This window comes from Melospiza georgiana, chromosome 5 (genome assembly GCF_028018845.1).
Source record: "Melospiza georgiana isolate bMelGeo1 chromosome 5, bMelGeo1.pri, whole genome shotgun sequence".
Taxonomy (NCBI): domain Eukaryota; kingdom Metazoa; phylum Chordata; class Aves; order Passeriformes; family Passerellidae; genus Melospiza; species Melospiza georgiana.
The window spans coordinates 42,983,151-42,993,157 of record NC_080434.1 but is presented as its reverse complement, the minus strand read 5'-3'; positions in this window follow the sequence as shown (position 1 = coordinate 42,993,157).

Here is a 10,007-nt window from a genome sequence, read left to right as displayed (position 1 = left end):
CCTGGTGACTCAGAAATGATGGAGAGGGCAAACAAGGCAGGGTGAGGCCCCTCTGTTCTCTGGGAAGGAGCTGGGGCTGGTGCTCAATGCCTGCCTTTGCCCAGCAGAGCCTGGAGTGCCCAGCCCAGCTGGGACAGCCCAGCCTCCATCCCCACTCCTGCCAAGGGCAGGGATCAACCCCAGGGCATCTGCTGCCCCAAACTTTCCTCTGTACTGCTCAGCACAAAACACACAGCAGGAGAAGATCATTCCTGCCTCTGCAGAAGCTGCAGGGAAAGCAACAAACACCACCCTACCCAAGGCAATGGCAACTTGCTGATGACTTCAGTGGATGCAGATTTCATCTCCAAACATCTTATTTGTGTCTGGAAAGATTAAAAAAACCTAACCCAACAGCAACAACAAAACCCCCGAATAAGCCCACAAAAATAGCCCTCAAACCTACTGAGGAGCAAACTGGCTATTGGAATGGGCAAGATTGTTCCATTGGTGTTTAGGGATCAAACAGACAAACTGCTGAAATAAAAAAAGGGGGTTCTGCATGATGCACTTCCATGCAAGATACAGAAAAGCTATAAAAAGGCATTGGAAAATCCCAATCAATAATGATATCTGCTATAATTTTATTACTGTCCATGTGGTTTTGGCTGCCGCTCCAAGAATTCCCTTTCCCATCCATGAGGTAACCAAGCCTGCTGGGTTAATTTCATTTTGCCCATCATTTCCTGAGTCAGGACCTTATCCCCTCCCTCAGCTCAGAGCTGCTGTGCCTGGCAGTGCTACAGGCAGTGTCAGCCACACACCCCTGGCACCCCCTGCCCCAGGCAGGAGCACGGAGCCAGCACCAGGAGGTGGCAGCAAGGACTCAGCTGAGCCCACGGAGCCAGGCCAAGCTCAGCCAGGATCCTCATCTCACACCTTTGTACCTCACTTTGAGTAAATAACACCAGAACTGTGACCCCTGCTTATCCACCCCTAAAGTACTCCCTAAAAGCTTGGGTGGCTCTGACTGTGGAAATCAAAATCTGATCACCTAAAATTGTATTTATGGTTACACTGAAGCTGTCTTGTGAATAACAGGTCTTGAAAGGTTAATAAGGGAGAGGAAAACAAAAGCATTTAAAGTTTAAAAAGTAATTGGTTTAAATTACTGGGAATCAGGAGGTTTTGCTCAACAAGAATATACAAGACTTATATAACTGTTTTATATGGTAGGTCGCTGTGCAATAATTTCTAAACACTTTAGCAAAGAATTGAAATAAGCTAAAGGCTGTTAAGGAATAGAAGCCCCATCCTGAAATCTGTTGAGCATTTACAATTCCTAGAATCTAACTCAGTATCAGCAAACACGTTTTAATAATTTCAAGTTTACAGAAAGGTTTAGCAGATAGAAGGCAGCAGATAGGAAGACATCTCCATTTTCCCCCCCCAAACCCAGTAAAAATGAAAGCTGACTAAATCACATTACTTTTTTAATGTTGTCTCGAGAACCACTGAACCTTTTTACTTAGGATATGAACCTCAAAGATGACTTTTAAAGCCTCTGAGAAATTAATCCAATTTATCAAGTTCTCTGAAAAAGGGGTGAACAGGCAGTGGCTTACAGAAGAGCAGATGACATTCTGTGGCACTGTAGAACAACCAATTCCATTTCAGAGAATTCCTACCATATTCACCACAACCAGTACACACAGCAATACATGAATATGCTGCTATTAGGCACAAACAGCTGCAGGAATAATGGTACTGAAGATCCCACACACCCTGATTTCACTTGGAATTTTCCTCACATTTATTCTTGTTTGTGCTGTAGTAAATCTGAACTAAATGGAATTTGTTGCTTTCAGTGCTCCTGAACACCAACCTTAGCAAATCTGGCTTTCACCCACTTGGGTGGCAATTCTGTTTCCAGCTGTCATCTACACCAAACCTTTATGCTGTCCACAGTTATCATGAAAAAGACTAATAAGACACATGGGCTATTTTTCTTCCTTTCCTTTATTAAAAAGAATGCATTTTGTAGTCATTCAAGTATTTTAGCAAATTATTTTGGAGTTACAATAGCAGAAGAAAGAACATTGCCATCAAAAGCTAGTTCAGAAAGCCATTAAAAACCCAGGAAGAAAGTCCAAATCTTAATTCAAAGATGCTTCTGGTTTTCCAGATAATTACAGCTGCCAATTTTAATTTATTTGAGCTCAAGAGCATTCAGATGCAAAAAAAATAATTCCCAAAACAACTGTGAAAAAAATGGATGCTTTGCTAAAATGTGCATATTTTGGTTCAATTAAAAATTAATTCCATTTTGAACTGATTCTTCACAGCACTTTTTTCATATCGTGCATTTCTTTGTAGAAATTTGTTCTTTCTTGCAAGGAAGAAAAAATCCAAAATGAACTGACTGATTGACTTATGCTGCAGCATCCATCAATCAAGATGCCCTCTCCTGTCAGGGAACAGACTTCAGTCTTTTATCACTGTAATACAAATAACTGTCCTGCTGAGGAAGAACAACAAAAGCAGCATTCACAAAGGTACCCAGACACCCTCACCACAAGGTTCCCCACAACATGATGGGAAATTTTATAGAAAACTGGAGAGGTTACAAGTGAAAAGAGATTTTCGGTGTCTCAGCCATGCCAAAGCAGTGACTACCAAGAGGCCACAGCCCAAATTTGGATGCGAACCAGGCTGAAATGAAAGGCTGCTGAAAGCTGGAGCTGTTCAGGTGTGGCTGTGCAGAGCATTCTCTCCAGCTTCTCCCCAAATTCCAGCAGCTGCAGCAGAACTGTGCTCCCAACATAATATCAAATTTTATCAACACTGGTGTCAGACTGATGATGATAAATTTATGAATTGTGAAAGGCTTTGTCTGTTTGGACTAACTGTAATTAACAAGGCACTAGGCTGAACTGCAAAGTTGTGTAAGAATGATTCCCAAGGGCCTTTTCATATTGACTATTATGCAATACACAATAACCAGACTCAGTGTGCTCTATCCATGATCATCATCCATTTGTGTTGTCATCTTATTGCAGGGGTTCCATACTGTTGTCTCCTTATCACAAAAGCTTCAGACCTCCTTAGTGTTTCTCATGGGCAGTCCCTCAGAGCACTGACTTGTTCTTCTTCACAAAGCAGCCACCTGACTCCAATTCCCCTCTCACCCAGCCACCCCACTCTCTTATAGCGTTCTTCCTCTCACTGGTTACAGCTGTGGCCTGTTAACGTCAGGCCTGTTCCTAATCTTGGAGAATTGGCCCAGCTGCAACTCCTTAGGGGTAAGATTACTTTCTGCACTATCCTAATTTTTCTTATATTCTATCCCCCCACACATTTGTTCCATTTTCTCTGTCTGCTTGGACTGCTGGCCCTCCTCAAAAGCGGAGTCCCCTACACTGTGTGTTGCTCCCAGCAGCAGCATTTCCTGCATCCTCCCTGCTGCAGTCAGCAATCACAGCCCTGTTCACTTGTGGCCAGAAGTGACAGTGAAGGCTGAGAAAACAGAACTGCCACGTCACTCAAGAGCAGCTGTCCCAAGCATTCAGTGTCCCCTCTCCTGGGCACATTCTGGCAGCCTTGGGAGGCATCAGGGCCCAGCAGTGTGGGGCCCAGGCTCCAAATCGGAAAGAACTGGGTCACAAGCCCTGGCTGTCACTGCTGTGCTCCTGTTCTGGGCACATCAGCTCACCCTCTTCTGCAACCCCTGTCCTGTCAGATCCCAAGTGCTGTGCATCACTGTCTCTCACTATTGACACAGCCTAAATCCCATGGAATTCCATGGAAAATATCCTACATGGGCTCCAGCAGAGTCACATCTTTAACACTGTGCTGATGCTGAGCACCAAACAAATCCTCACCTCCCCTGGGGTTACCAGGGCTGCTGCAGAAAAACAGCTGTGTTTGAGAAGAAATGTCTCCCAGGGAGTCTGGAAATAACACCTGAGAACACTTCACTGCAGCTAAAGCAGCCCTGTCTCAGCACAGACTGGTGACTGCACCAAGGAAATAAAGCCACCAGGGTTTGGGCAGCTTTGGAAACATTCTGAGTTAGGGGCTTCCCATGGTGCTGTGCCCAGAACTGTTCTCCTGGATGTGAAAGTGCATTTCCACAGCTCCAGCAAAACAGACTTGTTCTTTGAGGGGGGACACCAGGGAGTTGCATGGTGGGAATGATGGCAAACTACACCCAGTGGCCAAAAGGTAAATCCTGTCAGTTTTGACTTGGGACATCTGCAAGATCAGCACCTTTAAATCAGCCTCCATCCTTGGTCTGACAGTGGAGCTCATGGTTAAGGTCAGTTCCTTTCCATGCATTAACACCTGAATCAGCCAGGACAATTTATCATAGGTTAATTCTTTCTGATGCTGGAATAAATCCCAAATTTACTGTAAACCAACACTGCAGTACATGGCATGCATGGAAAGAAAAGGCTCATCTGAGCCCTGCTGAATTGTACTCTCATTTCAAGAGAAGTTGAAAAAACTTGACTCTGAAGTTATTCCTAACCAAAAATTCTATCAGACCTATAAACTGATGAATTAAAACAGCTTGATTAGAAGTATTTATATGGGTTTTTTTTCATTTCAAAGTGGATATTTCTGAGAGAAAATATCTTCATTAAATGTTCCAGTTTTGATAACATTTGCATCTCCCAAAAGAAAGTGCCTGTCAAAGTTTTCCAATCCCCTCTATTTCAGAGTTTCAAGTAAATTCTATGTATAGATCAGCAATTTTTTTTTTCACTAAAAACCTCCTTCCTTGATTAGAGAGGCAGAATCAAAATACAACAACATTGTCAGAAATTAGTATAATGCAATCAGCTGAGAGCCAAGCTGGTCTCTGTGTTTCGTGCTCTACAATGAGATCTCTGTACAGAGAGACACAGGCCAGTGCACAAAGGAGGAGGAGGAGGAGGTTTTGGAAAACTCAGGTTATTCTGGTTAATCAGAACATCCAGAGGGGTTTGATGCTGATCTGTGCAAAGGTCAGACTGTAAAGTGACACCCAAAGGAGCAAACAATGAAAAGAAAACCCCCACAACAGAAATAAGGCTCCTGGAGACATTTGCTCCTGATACAGGGAATTGGCCTTCTGTTTGTGGTCCTCTGAAAAATATTTGCTGAAGACCCAGATCACACAGACAGCTCAAAAGATAAGCGAGTACATTTTAAAATTAAGAAAACAAAATTAAGCCCCGGTTCTGGTCACATTGCACTTCACAGTTTAAGGTGATGATTTTGTTTTACATGATACCCAAACCAAAACTTTCATGCTCAACTTTCAGAAAGAGGAGGGGGAAAGTTCATTTGCTGTATAAAACTACTTAAATACATTTTCTTCCCTGTTTTCCAACATCCTCTACCAATGACACCAAACAACACAGAACAGTCACACCAGCTGACTTTGAATTCTTCTTCTCCCTGATGTTAGCACCAGGTGATAGCACAAACTGAAACACATCCACTCAGGATTCCTCATTTCATCCCTTTCCTTGGATTCTGCCTGCTCCTTGACAACCTGGACTTGCTCTTTTGCTCAGGTAATCCTGCCCTGAGCCCTTGGTCCCCTCTCCTGGGGGGATGTTCAGCTGCCCTGTTCCCTGCACTGCTTTTACTCTGCAGCAGCACCACCAGCACAAAGGGCCCTGAGGGACAGGAGAAGATCTCTGAATCTGACTGCAAAAATGAACAATATCACTTAGCAGTTAAAACTATCCCAGCTCTCCTTTTTCTTTCAGGATGAAGCCAGAGGGGAAGAATCAAAGCCTTTCAATGCAAAAATTATTAAACATATGGTGGGAAAAATTATTTACAAAGGAAAAAAGTTTCTTGATTAACCAAATACTGAAAAAAAAAAAAACTTCTGTAAATACTCAGAAGTTTAATGGAAAAAAAACTCTCTTTAAATATCTTCAGAATACAAATTCTGCACTTTGCTATCTGAAATACTCGTAAAGAAAACTATTCAAGGCTACAGAATTTATTATGACCAAAAGCAGAGAGATGAAACTGGGTGGTTCCCTTCCAGCAGTTATTTCACAAAACAACTTTACTTTCTATTTTCAAATTCTAATGGCAGAAGCTTTTTTCAACGGTAGAATTCCTGTTAGCAAATTTCAAATTTTGCTTGTTTAAAACAACATTCTACTGTACATGGTTCCATGGAGTTTAGTTGGGTTTTTTCTGTAGCCTAGGAAAACTTCACTAGTCAAGGATCCATAGTGAGGGGAGTTTGTTTGAATTTTTTTTTTAATGAGTACAGAGAGCGCTCAAGACAGTAATACAGTCTAATAACTGGAATAGTTTAGTCCATTTGAGTTACAGTTTCTGTGTTGGACAAATAATTTCTGCTCCTGCACTCGACTCTGCTTCAATCTGCAGCAAATGAAAACTGTGTTCTTATGCTCAGTGCAAAACAAATAAAAAGGAAAAGAAGGTCAGACCAAGCAGAATTTATTCAGAAAGGCTGCAGAGACATTGGCAGCGGTGAGCTCAGACTCTGAGCTCAGACTCACATCCCATTGAATGTGACCCTGGAGGGCTGAAATTGCTGTCTGAATGTTCCCATAAGGGGACAAGGAAAGATCAGAGAATGTTCCCAGACTTGGTAATTTCCCAAGCAGAGGTAAACTTGGCACACACTCACCTCCTGCAGAATGAGACATCCTCACCCTGTCAGACAAGGAGGGAGAGCCTGTGCTGAGGATATCTGTCTTCCTCAGCAGTGGCCATTTGTAAAAGGTGTGTGCAATATTTACTGAGATTGATGTTTCTCTGCCCTTGGTTTAGCCTGAGGAAGAGATTTAGATACACTTGAGAGATCACAGCACCTTGAGCCCAGCCATTTGGCACTAATTTAAGGCCCAGGCATCACAGGAGTTTGATTAAAGTCTCTCCTGCCTCAGGTGCCAATCAATGAGCTGCAGCACACAGGGGCAAAGGCACAAGGGTTCAAGGGCTCCTGCAGTGCCCATAGGAGTGAGATTGATGGTCAATATGTGCAGTTATAGATCCTTTCTCCATGCATTGGTCAACCTAACACTTGGTTAGCACTTCCCTTCTCCTTGCCTCTGCTCCTTGCCTCCTAAAGAAGGGGAGCAGAAGAGGCAGAGGTGACTTCCTACCATCTGTCTCAGTACTTGTTCTGTGCCAGTGCAATGGAAGTGGCTCCATGTGAAATGGGATTAAGAGTGCTGAGAAGAATTCAAGCTGGACTTGGCTCAGCTCAATGTGATCCCCCTTGGCTTTGATCCCACACATCAGAGAGGCCCAAGAGTGCAGCAGGTCAGGAGATGAGGCCCTGATACTGTGAGCCCATCCCCACCCTGGAAACTCAGAGAGGTCCTGCCACAGACTGGGGAGCAGCAGGACCATGAACTGCACTTGTGGTGGCTTTGGAGGGTTAAATATTTACTGTGCCTTGGCTGCAGATGCCAGTAAAATCTTAAATCAATGCCTTTTGTGTATTTCTTCATTACTTAAGTATGAACACTCTCTTCTCCTTACAATAAATTTCAACTTCATTTGGTTTTTCTCAGTTTGCTCTGAATAATGTGTTGGCATGGAAAAAACTTTTTTAAATCCATCCATTTGATATTAGAGTACTAAAACATCACTGGGTCATAATTTTATGGTTATGTTATATGCACAGTTTCAGGCTTGCCCCTAAAGCACACGATTGCAAACCATTATAATTGCAAAGCAAGTACAGAATTGCAAATGAGCAAAGAGTTTCAAAATAGAATGGTTGAAATTATAATGATGTTGATCCACTCAGTGTCATTCAAATAAATTTTTTAGAAAACTCTGTTCAGTTTCCAAAAGTAAAACTTTTCCCTTCCACATGCATTATCTGTCCTTTCCACTAAGCTGAAGAATCAGGATTTTTTTTTTCTTTTTAGAAATCCAAAGCACTTCCAAGTTTGTATGATATTTGTGTCATGACACAAGTTTTGCCTTGAGATTTAGGGAGAAGCCTGGAGTTGTGAGAACATTTCAGACTTGTGCCCCTGTGCTGCTGCTGTTTTTGTGAAAGGATGGCTCAGCTTTTGCCAGGGAATCAGCAGCACTGAGCTGGGCTGCACAGATCAGAGTGCAGCAGCATGGACAGAATCTCTGGGCATTACATCAGGGAATTCCCTGGGCTTTGCTGGAATTAGGGAAGCTCTGAGGTAGGGAAGGATGAGCAAGGCTGAGGAAATGTCTGAATCAGTCACATTTGTCAGGCTCACTCAGACACATCTCCTGTGCATTTCCCACAAACCTAACTCCAAATGTCTGAGAACCTGGCACACAAAGACTCAGAAATAAACACCAATTGTCTCCTTTTGGACAGAAATCATGCCCTGACCCAAGCAAGCAGTAGGTGCTGTGCTCAGCCTTCTGACACAAGAGTGTTCCCCTCACATGACACTTCCACATCTTGGACAAAGAGAACAGAGCAAAAGAAAGAACAGGTACATTCCAACTCCTCAGCTCAGGTTTGGGAAAGGAATAAAAGGAGGCAAGTATCACAACAGGGCAAGACATGCCAGTGTTTTCTCCCTTTTTCCAGTAGATCAAGTATGTCCATACCTACATACACCTGAAATACATCAGCAGGTGACAGAGAGTGCAAAAGCCACCAGAACTCCCCAGCTTCAGACACTTCCAGAGCTGGCAGCATGTTTGGATTATTTACTGAATGATCTCTGAGAGACCACAGCATCTTAAATATCACAAGAAAATTTAATTAAATCAAATATATCCTATTAAAATGATTAATGCCTCAGAAAGGAACCCAAGACTTGTCAAGACAGCAAAGGCAGACCACTTCTGCTTCATCAGGAAGTTTTTCTTCCCCATCCCAATTTCAGGCATTAACCACCAGTCTTAACAACTGTGTTTGTCCACCTGGAGCAGGTGTGCTCCAAGTTCCAAATAGGGATCCTTAAGTAATATCAGCTGAAGAGTTACCCACTGCCTGCATTATTTCTGCTTCACACTCCAAGGCAGCCAACCCTCCTGTACTCATTCTGTAGTTACAGGGATCAGACTGCTGAGGCTGAGCCTTTCCTTCTGCCCTGGCTCTGGGATTTCATGAGACACTTTTCAAGTGGCCTCCTGAAAGGCAGGAGCCCAGCACTGCCACAGGGACATCAGCAGAGCCACAGGGGCAGTGACCGAAGCCCCTCCTTTCCCCAGCTGTGACTTGGGGGTGCCGTTCCCAGGGGGTGTCCCACGTCTCCTCCAGAGCCAGCCTGGCCCCCCAGACACCTCCCTTTGCTCTGCAGCTCTGGCCTCCAGCCCTCTGATGTCATCTGAGGTGACACTAAGGACTTGGGCATGGACGATGGGACGCTGAGCAGCACAGGCATCATCTCTCTCCCTTTGGAGCTCAGCAATGTTTCACCACTGACTTGCACTTCATGAAGTCTGACAAACAGCTTATTCTTAATTTATTTAACATCAGCTTCAGTTATTTTGTTTTGTGCTTTTTCATTAGTGAAATGCCCTCTGATGCTGAGGGTATCATTATGAAATTGAATTCTATTGTTTCATGCAGGTAACTTTATTAAGCAAGTACAGAATCATTTCAGAGATTTCCTGTTATTGATTACATTGCTATCCTGAGGTCTTTTTATATGCAGCTCCTCATGAGGCTTTTTACTCTTCAGTCAAGAATAAATGCAGCATAACCCATCTATAAGTAGCTGGTTTTGTTCTACTTAGTCTCTTATTTCTGGAATTTCTAAGCTTTTACTTTGTTACAACTCACATTAAAATTTAATGCCAGCTGATGGAGACTTCTCTCAGCTTCTTAGAAACCCGAGATGAATTCCATTAAATTTGAAAATATGGAACACAGCTCCTTTGGGGTGGGAAGTTTAGCAGCACCTTGATGAAATGCAAGTACTTGCTGCTACTTTTGGAATGCATTTGCATACAAGCCCTGGAATGCCTCTCTCTTGCCTTTTTCATTGACCATTTTCCTCTCCCTACAGCAGGCCTGGGCAGGTTGGCAA